The sequence below is a fragment of the Phocoena sinus genome, chromosome 13, assembly GCF_008692025.1.
Source record: "Phocoena sinus isolate mPhoSin1 chromosome 13, mPhoSin1.pri, whole genome shotgun sequence".
In the NCBI taxonomy this organism is placed as follows: domain Eukaryota; kingdom Metazoa; phylum Chordata; class Mammalia; order Artiodactyla; family Phocoenidae; genus Phocoena; species Phocoena sinus.
The window spans coordinates 52,456,217-52,466,345 of record NC_045775.1 but is presented as its reverse complement, the minus strand read 5'-3'; positions in this window follow the sequence as shown (position 1 = coordinate 52,466,345).

Sequence of the window (10,129 nt, the reverse complement as noted above, 5' to 3'; positions counted from 1 at the left end):
CAACAAGCATTGTCTTGCACCATGAGTGGTGTAAAATCTAACTAGTGTCCATCCTTGCTTTAGCCACCTTCCAGTCAATTCTGCATACACTATATATATAGCTAGTGATCTTTTTAAACTTGTCAGGCACTCCTTTATAAAAGCTTTCATGACTTCTGATTGCCTTTGGAGGAAGGCCAAACCCTTAAGGTGGACCACAAATTGGGCCTCTGTAATCTTGTATCACACTCAACCATCTTTCTTTTGTGTATTTCACAAAAGTGTTATGAAAGCAGCTGGGGGGAGCTCCTTCACATCTGGAGAAAGAACTTCAGCAGACCAGCCTGAAGCTTGGTTGTGTCTGACAACTCCGGTAGTTAATTAAAATGACTAACTTGGTAAATGGTAAATTCAGATAAGTCTTTGGATAGTCTGGAATTTAATAATTCAACGATTATCATTTTAGTGGGTATTAGGAGCTTGCTGTTAAAAAAATCATAGCTACCATAAAACAACTGAATTATGTATATGCTAAATACTTTTATTTTTGGCTGTGTTGGGTGTTCGTTGCTGCACGCAGGCTTTCTCTAGTTGCAGTGAGTGGGGGCTACTCTTCGTCGTGGTGCGCGGGCTTCTAATTGTGGTGGCTTCTGGTTGCGGAGCACGGGCTCTGAGCATGCGGGCTTCAGTAGTTGTGGCTCACAGGCTGTAGAATGCAGGCTCATTAGTTGTGGCGCATGGGGTTAGTTGCTCCGCAGCATGTGGGATCTTCCCAGACCCGGGATCGAACCCGTGTCCCCTGCATTGGCAGGTGGATTCTTAACCACTGTGCCACCAGGGAAGCCCTATCCTAAATACTCTTAAGTGAAAATACTTTAACCAAAATTATTTATATTGGAACTTTTAATTGAGTTATTCAGCATCCTTATGTGTATCTGTGTCTTAGGGTATACCTATATATCTAAATATATGAGTAGTTTATTTTTTTTTATTTTTATTTTTTTTTGAGTAGTTTATATTTAAAGCCTTGTAAAGGGAACTCTAATGAGACAAACATTTCCTAGTCGTTTATTCTGTTAAGTTTGATATAAATTAAGCCACTAACTATTTAGGGTTTGACTCGGGTTTTACGACAGTTTATAAAATAAGTTATGTTTTAGGGAAGGGAAGCCCAAGTGACAAAATTCAAAATAGTTGTTTGATACAGTTAAATAATTCTAAAGTAATGAAAGGGAAATGTATCCTGTTAAATATTTAAAAGGTATGCTTTTAACAATGAGGAAGGATGACTATCCTAATGAGGCAAAGGTTTTGCATACTTTTTTCCTCTTGAGTACTATTTATTCCTCACCCTCAGTTTTTCTTTCCTTTTTTTTTTTTGTCTTTTTTTTTTTTTTTTTTGGCCACACGCAGCAAGGCTTGCAGGATGTTAGTTCCCTGACCAGGGATTGAACCCCGGGCCTAGGCAGTGAAAGCACCAAGTTCTGACCACTGGACCACTAGGGAATTCCCACCCTCAGCTTTTCATTAAAATGAAAAAATTTTAATACAGTGAAGTTCAAAGAATAGTATGAACACCGTATACCCTCCACCTAAATTTAACTACTTCGGCATATTCCCATAAAGTCAGTTCTGTAACATGTATAACTAAAAATCATGGTGTGCAAAATGGTGCAATAGAAATCACAGGGCTTACAGAAATGCGGTTGAGGCGCAACCCCAAAACTTAATCAGCAACGCAAAAGGAACCTGATAAAACAGTTCTACAGATGCTAAAATGGTTAACAACTGCATAGTATATTAAATATGCCACTTGGAAACACCTCAAGTTGTGGAAGTAGCTGTCGGAAGTAGGAGCTACTGTCATTGCAAAGTAGTAGAAGGAGGGTTATCTGAAACGTGACAAAGTTGTAATAACTGATGTGATGAATGTGGCTCATAAAAGTTAGTTGATGTCTCAGTATTTTGAGGTATAAGTGTGTGGTTTTGTGTGTTATTGGGCAGTTTGATTCAGGTGGATTCATTTTTCTGTCTTTGCTTTTTTAAAATTGTCATTTAATTTTTTTTTTTAATTTATTTATTTAGGTTGTGCCAGTTCTTAGTCGTGGCACATGGGATCTTTAGTTGCAGGATTGCGGCATGCATGTGGGATCTAGTTCCCCAACCAGTAATCAAACCCAAGCCCTGTGCATTGGGAGCACAGAGTTTTACCCACTGGACCACCAGGGAAGTAAGTCCCTGTGTTTGCTTTCTTCTTTTGAGGAAATGACACAAATGTGAAACGGAATTTGCTCACATTGTTCACTTGCTACTTAAAGATTCTTCGTATTTTGACAGTTTGACTATCGTGTTTTAAGTTTGGTCCCCTTCAGTTTTCTTGAGGTTTTTAGTGGTACAGATTAATATTTCTTCCATCGGTTTTGTTGAATTGAGTTAGGGATCAAAGTTCCAAAAGACTGAGTTGGACTAGAAGTTGTGGGATGAAGTACTAGAAAACAGGAAGCTTTACAGAAATAGTTCCCAGACGTGTAGAGGTGTAGCCTTGAGTATTTGGCTGAGTACTTATTTCTGTGTCGGGGGTAAAACTAGAGTTCAAGGAACAACCAATGAAAAGTAGCAGACTGAAGTTTACAACAGGCTAGGAATAGTTTAAATTCTCATTAGCCAAATTGGAGAAACCTTGCAATATACAAGGACTGAATAGAGCCTTCAGAAGGGTTCTGCCTTAGTAGCGAGGCTAAATTTGCCATAGAGTAGAGATTGCTGTGGACTCTTCATAGCAAAGGATTTCTTTAAAGGATCAAACCAATCCCAAGCAACATACCTGTGCATCTGAACAAAGCTTAAAACTCTTAAAGGATACAATAATATAAAATTCACAATGTCTGGTATTAAATAAAAAATCATCAGTAATGTGAATGGATAAAGAAGATGTATATGTATACAATGGAATACTACTCAGCCATTTAAAAAGGATGAAATTTTGCCATTTGCAGCAACATGGATAGACTTGGCATTATACTAAGTGAAATAAGTCCGAAAGACAAACACTGTCTGATGTCACTTATATGTGGAATCGACAATGCAACAAACCAGTGAGTATAACAAAAAAGAAACAGTCACAGAACAAACCAGTGGTTACCGGTGGGGAGAGAGAAGAAGGGGGGGCAATATAGAGGTAGGGGAGTAAGAGGTACAAACTATTAGGTATAAAATAAGCTACAAAGGTGTATTGTACAACACAGGGAATACAGCCAATATTTTATAATAACTATAAATGGAGTATAGCCTTTATAAAGATTTGTGAATCACTATATTGTACACATGTAATATAATATGGTATAGCAACTACATCTCAATTTTAAAAAGAAAGGGCATCAAAACGAAAAAAAATCAGTCATGCAAGTGAAAGCACAATAGAGTAACTCAAAGCCATATGGAGAAATATAAAGATCTCAAAGGTAATTACATGGGCAATGTAAAAGCTAGTGTTTTTGTAACAGTTTCTACTTTTTGTCTTCTATATGATATAAGAGAGTGATATATTTAAAGACAAAAGTTAGTCTAGGGGCTTCCCTGGTGGCGCAGTGGTTGAGAGCCCGCCTGCTGATGCAGGGGACACGGGTTCGTGCCCCGGTCCGGGGAGATCCCACATGCTGCGGAGCGGCTAAGCCCGTGAGCCATGGCCGCTGGGCCTGCGCGTCCGGAGCCTGTGCTCCGCAACGGGAGAGGCCACAACAGTGAGAGGCCCGCGGACCGCAAAAAAAAAAAAAATTAGTCTTAAGTTTTACAAACTTTGGTTTGTAACTTCGAATCTTGTTTTCTACATCGTTTAAGAGAGTAATGCACTTAAGAGAATTATTAGTTTATGTTTTGGGGCACATAGTCTATAAAGATGAAATTTTGTGACCTCAAATGAAAGCGGTATGAACAAAGCTATAAAGTAGCAGTTTTTGTATGCTGTTGAAGTTAGTTAAGCTGCTATAAATTCAAATTAGAGGGTTATAACTTTAGGATATTAAATGTTATCCCCGTGGTAACCACACGCACACACAAACTATAGAATATATACAAAAGGGAGTGAGAAAAGAATTTAAACAATTCGCTACAAAAAATTAAACACAAAAGACAGTAAATCACAAAATGAGGGATGAAAAAACCTATAAGTCATATAGAAAAGAAATAGGAAAAAGACAGTTGTAAGTTCCTCCTAACCAGTAATTAAATGTAAATAGATTAAACTCATCAAAACAGAGATTGGCAGAATGGATATAAACACATGATCCAACTATATGCTGTCTATAAAGACTAGATCCAAAGACAAGTATATTGAAAGTGGAATGATGGAAAAAATATATTCCACGCACATAGTAACCAAAAGAAAGGAGTGGCTCTACTGATAACAGACAAAATAGAACCTAAAAAAAGTCAAAAGAAACAAAAGACACTGTGGAGATATAACAATTAGAAATGTTCATGCACCCAATGACAGGACATCAAAATACTGTGAAGCAAAAATCATCAGTCATGCAAGTGAAAGGACAGTAGACAGTAACTTGAGGCTGTATGGAGAAATAAAGATCTCAATAAAGGTAAATACATAAGCAGCATTACTGGCAATTGAAGGGAGATATAAAATTATAGTTGGAGACTTAAGTACCTCACTCACAATAATGGACAAAACAATCAAGAAAGTAAGGAAATAGAAGACAGCACAATAAACCAACTAGATATAACAGACATACAGAACACTGCTCCACAATAAGCATACATATTCTTCTCAAGTACACATGGGACATTTTTCAGGATATGCCATATGTTAAGCCACAAATCGTTTCAATAGATTTTAAAAGGTAGATAGCATACAAAGTATCTTCTCTGACCACAACAGGATGAAGTTAGAAATCAATAACGGAGGGAAGAGTGGAAAATTCAAAAAATTGTGGAAACTAAACACACTTTTCAATAACCAATGGGTCAAAGAAGAAATCATAAATTAGAAAATACCTAGAGTTGAATGCAAATGAAAACACAACATACCAAAACTTATGGGACACAGCAAAAGCAGTGCTAAGAAGGAAATTTATAACTATAAAACGCTTACTTTAAAAAATAAAAACTCAAAACAACCTAACTGTACAACTTTAACTAGAAATAGAAAAAGAACAAATTAAATCCAAAGCTAGCAGAAGGAAGGAAATAAAGATTAGAACAGAGAGAAATGAAATAGAGGATAGAAAACAATAAAGAAAATTGATGAAACTAAAAGATGTTTGTTGGAAAAGAATAAAATTAACTTTTTAGGTAGATGGATTAAGAAAAAAAATTACTAAAATCTACAAGAAATTAGAAAATACTTAGAGATGAATGCGTATGAAAACACAACATACCAAAACTATGGGACACAGCAAAAGCAGTGCTAAGAAAGTGAGGACATTACTGCCGATTTTCCAGACGTGAAAAGCATTATAAGAAAATACAATGAACAATTTGTATGCTCACAAGTTAGATAACCTGGATCGAATGGACAAATCCTAGAAACACAAAACCTACCAAGTCTAAATCATGAAGAAACAGAAAATCTGAATATACCTATAGCCAGTAAGGACACTGAATCAATAATCAAAATCTCCCAACAAAGAAAAGCCCTGGACTCGACCCAGTGGCTTTACTGGTGAATTAAACCAAACATTTAAAGAACTAATACCGGGCCTCCTCAAACTTTTCAAAAAATTGGAGAGGAAGGAACACTTTCTAATTCATTCTATAAGGCCAGCATTACCCTGATACCAAAGCCAGACAAAGACACTACAAGAAAACTACAGACCAAATATTCCTTATGAACAATGATACAAAAATTCTCACTAGTAGCAAACCAAATTTAGCAGCATAGTAAAAGTATTATGCACCATGGCCAAGTGAAATTTTATTCCTAGACTGCAAGGATGTTTCAACATGTGAAAATTAATCAATGCAATATATCATTAAATTAATCAATGCAAAAGAAATTAAGTGAAAAACACCTACATGGGACTTCCCTGGTGGTGCAGTGGTTAAGAATCTGCTTGCCAATGCAGGGAACATGGGTTCGAGCCCTGGTCTGGGAAGATCACACGTGCCATGGAGGAGCTAAGCCCATGTGTCACAACTACTGAACCTGCACTCTAGAGCCCATGAGCCACAACTACTGAGCCCTCATGCCACAACTACTGAAGCCTGCGTGCCTAGAGCCTGTGCCCTGCAACAAGAGAAGCCACCACAATGAGAAGTCCGCGCACAGCAACGAAGGCGCAATGCAGCCAAAAATAAATAAATAAATTTATTTTAAAAAAAACAAAAGAGGGGCCTTCCCTGGTGGGCCAGTGGTTAAGAATCCGCCTCCAATGCAGGGGACGCAGGTTCGAGCCCTGGTCAGGGAACTTAGGATCCCACATGCCGCAGGGCAACTAAGCCTGCACAACGCAACTAAGACCCGATGCAGCCAAATAAACAAATTAAAAAAAAAAAAACAAAAAACCTACATGATCATCTCAATTTATGCAGAAAAAGCATTTGACAAATTGCAACAATTTCATGATAAAAAAAAAAAGGAATAGAAGGAAACTACCTCAACATAATGAAAAGCCATATATGAAAAACCCAAAACAAACATCAGACTCAATGGTGAAAGACTGAAAACTTTTTCTTTAAAAAAGCCAAGGATGCCCACTTTTACCACTTCTATTCAACATAGTATGGACATTCTAGCCAGAGCAATTAGGCAAGATAAAGAAAGTAGAGGCATACAAATTGGAAAGGAAGACGTAAAATTACATTTGCAGATGATATGATCTTACATGTAAAAAGCCCCAAAGATTACACACACACACACACACACACACACACACACACACACACACACACACAAAGCTGTTAGAATAAATGGTTTCAGCAAAGTAACAGGATACAAAGTCAACACACAAAAATCATTTGCATTTTTATACACTAACAAGAATCTGAAAAGGAAATTACAAAAACAATTCAATTCATAATAGCATCAAAAATAAATAAAATATTTAGAAATTAACTTAACCAAGGAAAAGAAAGATTTGCTCGGTGAAAATTACAAAACATTGTTGAAAGAAATTAAAGAAGACAAATAAATGGAAAAAGATCCCATGTTCATGGATTCAAAGACTGAATATTGTTAAAATGTCAATATATCCAAAGTGATCTACAGATTCCATGTAATCCCTATCAAAATACCAATGGCATTATCCACAGAACTGGAACGAATATCCTAAAATTTGTATGGAACTACAAAAGACCTTGAATGTCCAAAGCAATGTTAAGAAGAACAAAGCTGGAGGTATTATGCACCCTGATTTCAAGCTATACAGCAAGCTACGGTAATCAAAACAGTGTGGCACTGGCATAAAGACCCACATTTAGACCAGTGAAATAGAATAAATAAACACAAATATGTTCAAATGAGTTTTGACAAGCAAGCCAAGACCACTCAATGTGCAAAGGTCAGTCTTTTCAACAAATACTGCTGGGAAAAGTGGGTGTCCACATGCAAAAGAATGAGGTTAGACCCTTACCTAACACCATATACGAAAATTAACTGAAAGTGGATCAAAGACCTAAGACAATAACACTCTTAGAAGAAAACATAGAACAAAATCTTCACAATATTGGATTTGGCAATGTCACTTCATAGATATGACATAAAAGACACAGAAAACAAAAGAAAAAATAGACAAATTGGACTTCATGAATATTTTAAAGTTTTGTACATCAAAAGACACTATCAACAGAGGAAAAAGCAACCCACAGAAAGGGAAAAAAATATCTGCAGACAGCACCCGGTTAAAAAAAAAAAAAAAAAAAAAAAAAAATCTGCAAATCCCATATCTAATAGGGATTAGTACCTAGAATATATAGAGAGAACTACTAAAACTCAACAACAAAATAACAAACAACCCAATTTAAAAATGGGCAAAGAAAAAAAAAAGGGCAAATAACTTGAATAGATATTTCTTCAAAGAAGATATACAAATGGCCAATAAGCACATGAAAAGATGCTCAACATCACTAATAATTAGGGAAATGCAAATCAAAACTACACGATATCACCTCATACCCTTTAGGATGGCTACTATCAGAAAAACAAAACAACGGGAATGCCCTGGTGGTCCAGCAGTTAGGACTCTGCACTTCCACTGCAGGGGGCATGGGTTCGATCCCTGATTGGGGAACTAAGATCTCGCAAGCCACGTGGCACAGCAAAACAAAAAAAAAAAGAAAAGAGGGACTTCCCTGGTGGTGCAGTGGTTAAGAATCCGCCTGCCAATGCAGGGGACACGGATTTGATCCCCGGTCCGGGAAGATCCCACATGCCGCAAAGCAACTAAGCCCATGCACCACAACTACTGACCCTGTGCTCTAGGCCCCGTGTGCCACAACTACTGAGCCCACGTGCTGCAACTACTGAAACCCATGTGCCTAGAGCCCGTGCTCTGCAACAAGAGAAGTCACTGCAAATGAGAAGCCCGTGCACCACAATGAAGAGTAGTCCCCACTAGCAGCAATTAGAGAAAGCCTGAGTGCAGCAACAAAGACCCAACGCAGCGAACAAAAAAAAAGAAAGAAAGAAAAGAAAAACAAAACAAGATACTGGAACCCGTGGGTATTGTTGGTAGGAATGTAAAATGCTACAGCTGCTGTTGAAAACAGGATGACAGTTCCTCAAAAATTAAATTACCACTTGATCCAGCAATTCCACTTCTGGGTATATACCCAAAAGAATTGAAAGCAGGGTCTCAAATAGGTATTTTGACACCCATGTTCGTAGCAACATTATTCACAATAGCTAAGATGTGGAGGCAACCCAAGTGTCCACTGATGGATGAATGGATCAGCAAAATGTGATATATATATATATATATATATATATATATATATATATACACACACACACAATGGACTATTATTCAGCCTTTAAAAGAAAGGAATTTCTGGCATATGCCGCAACATAAACAAACCTTGAGGACATTATGCTAAGTGAAATAAGTCAGTCACAAAAAAAAGACAAATACTATATGATTCTCCTTCTATGAGGCACTGAGAGTAGTCAAAATCATAGAGACAGAAAGTAGAATGGTGGCTAATTAAACTTAAAAGCTTTTGCTTTTAAGCACAGGAAATCACCACCAAAACGAAAAGACAACCTACAGAATGGGAGAAAATATCTGCAAATGATATGGTCGTTAAGGGGTTAATGATGGTGGTGTCATGGGCTACGTGAGCTGAGGAGAAGTGAGGTGTGAGAGAAGGAAAACCGTGCCTTCTGGTGGGTGGTGGGGAGGGACTTCTCTAAAAGGGAAAATCTCTTTCTGGCACTTCTGTGGTGATAGAGAGGCATTCTGAATTGCCACCTGCCTACCTCACCATTTCTCATGTAGGACTTCTGGGTCTATCATCACCATCATCATCTGAGGAGGAGCTGGTTTTGTCGTCTGATTTGGTGTCTCTGCTGCACAGAAAATGCAGCAGCCATTTTGCCACCTTTGTCCTCTGATTCAGAGAACTCTACTTTTCTAGATGAGGGAGCCTCTTTTCTCAGTACTTTCTTTTTGTTTTATTTTCTACAATTTTTTAAAAAATATTTATTTATTTATTTGGCTGCGCCGGGTCTTAGTTGTGGCATGCGGGATCTTTTAGTTGTGGCATGTGAATTCTTGTTATGAACTCTTATTTGCGGCTTGTGGGATCTAGTTCCCTGACCAGGGATCGAACCTGGGCCCCCTGCACTGGGAGCATGGAGTCTTAGCCACTGGCCCACCCGGGAAGTCCCTATTTTATACAATTTTTAAAGGTTACTTTCCATTTACAGTTATTACAAAATATTGGCTATATTCGCCATGTTGTGCAACACATCCTTGAGCCTATCTTACACCCAATAGCTTGTATCTTCTACTCCCCTACCCCTACATTGCCCCTCCTCCCCCCACTGGTAACCACTAGTTTGTTCTCTCTATCTGTGTCTACTTCTTTTTTGTTATATTCATTACTTTGTTGGTTTTTTAAGATTCTTTTTTATGGCTGAGTAGTATTCTATTTTATTCTCAGTACTTTTATCACTTTTTGTCACTTCTATCACTTTTTG